At 29.4% G+C, this 1,904-nt stretch overlaps 1 non-coding gene across 1 annotated transcript; it reads right to left on the bottom strand.

Moving 5' to 3' along the window:
- Positions 1–1,353: 1,353 nt before the first annotated feature.
- TRNAI-AAU (transfer RNA isoleucine (anticodon AAU)) lies at positions 1,354–1,428 on the bottom strand. Its single transcript has one exon. It is a non-coding gene; the product is annotated as a tRNA-Ile (tRNA).
- Between the last annotated feature and the right edge of the window lie 476 nt (positions 1,429–1,904).

Below are 1,904 nucleotides of genomic sequence, written 5' to 3'. Positions count from 1 at the left end.
TATCAGATGAGTGTTATTTGACAATGATGTTATTAAATAAGGTCTTTCTAAGTTCCATTTAGATGACATGTCAAAGGAAACATGTCGTGATAGAATTGGAGAAAACACCCTAATGGACTTATGGGAATTTAGTAGAAAGATCTTACATGAAATAAGGGACATCGCTAAGGAGTTTAGAGGCGTACTCTTCTACTTCCCAACTGTTATCCACAATTAACTAGTTGTCACTGTCATTACCTTTTGTAAAGTTCAATGAGACGGATAAGAAGGGTCATCATATTAATGAATGAATCTGATGAAGACATAACATAAGAAACACTAATTATACAATTCATTTTATTATGTCATTCCCTTGAGGAAATGATAATAAAAACATATTCAAATGACCATTTTCTAGTCATTGACTTTTTTGAAGGGTTGATCAAATCATGTTCTTGGTTGGCCATGTGATAGCCTATAAAGACCTTCTTTCATGTACGGCCGCTAATTATTATATCATAATAACATTGTTCATCCTAATCAAATAGTACTTCGGCCATAATTATAAACAAAGAAAATACAACTTTCACGTTTATTAAGAATGGTAGTTAATATATTTAATTTTCTTGATTCCACTAACAAGAATAAACATAATTACTAATTTACCCTTAAGTAAATTGTCATCCCCTAACAATACTCCCTCTATTTTTTTATTATAAGTCGCTTTGAGAAAATAAATGTACCAAATTATAAGTCATTTCACAATACCAATAAATCATTAATATTATTTTTCTTATTATACGCTTGAGAATTTATTACTCTCTCTTCTTCCCTTTCTTTAAGTTTATCTTTATAATATCATTAATAAAAGATAATTTTATAATATTTCATAATTTCTCTTTATCATACAACAATGATTACATTTTTTTTAATATAAACGAAAATGTCAAAACGACTTCTAATAAAAAAAAGAGGTAGTATTAAGTAACTAGTGCAAGATTAATTTTTTTTTATTAAAAGAATTAAACTTGCCTAGATTTTCTTTGTCACTGACTTATATTTAAGACTAAACATATTAGAAGATTTTTTCCTGATAAATAAGGTCGGAGGGAGTATGTATTTTCCTAGTGTACATAACAAGTTATCACATCCTTCGTATAGGTACTTCTTTCTTGAGCTAGCAATATTTGTTCATCTTAAATCTTTTCTGAATTAAATATAGGGTTGCTCGGTCATGGTGTATCAATTGTGACCATATAAACAAACAAAAGGAAATGAAATTTAAGAATATGCATATGATGGAATTAGTTTTCAGATACCTATAAGCATAATCATGACTATGTTAAATTTTTAGCACAACGATTGTTTCTCAAATGATTTCATGCAGGTCTCGAACCTGTGACCTTCGCGTTATTAGCACGACGCTCTAACCAACTGAGCTAATGGGCCATGCGTGTATATTGTCTAAAATACTAATTTAATAGTTTCTTTTAAAGAAAGAAGTAGAAAATATTTATACAAGTGTATTGAAGTGTTACCCTTATCGTCTTCTTCTACAATATCTAACTTTTCATAATTTCAATCTTATGTTAGAATTGAATGTGGCCTAGAAGGATGCAAAGAAAGCTAAGGTGATAGAGGAAACAATGAGAAAATCTCACAATAGGTTGAAAATACACTATAATAGGAAAGCAAGTACTTGAATTTCAACAACAACAATGTATTTGTTAGGTTCAGTCATATATGTGAGGTTAGTCAGGCGCTAAAAATATGAAAATACTAGGGTGTGGTTGTTATGTGGAGATTAATTTATAAGGTATTAGAACTGATTAGGCTATTTGGTAGCTAAAAATCGATTTATGAGGCATTAAAAATTGTTGTAGGGATGTAAAAGTCATAAATTTTCGAAGCGTTATAGAAATCAA

This window comes from Lathyrus oleraceus, chromosome 7, assembly GCF_024323335.1.
Source record: "Lathyrus oleraceus cultivar Zhongwan6 chromosome 7, CAAS_Psat_ZW6_1.0, whole genome shotgun sequence".
In the NCBI taxonomy this organism is placed as follows: domain Eukaryota; kingdom Viridiplantae; phylum Streptophyta; class Magnoliopsida; order Fabales; family Fabaceae; genus Lathyrus; species Lathyrus oleraceus.
Note: the sequence above shows the minus strand (reverse complement) of the source record. Positions and strands in the feature narration are given on the sequence as shown.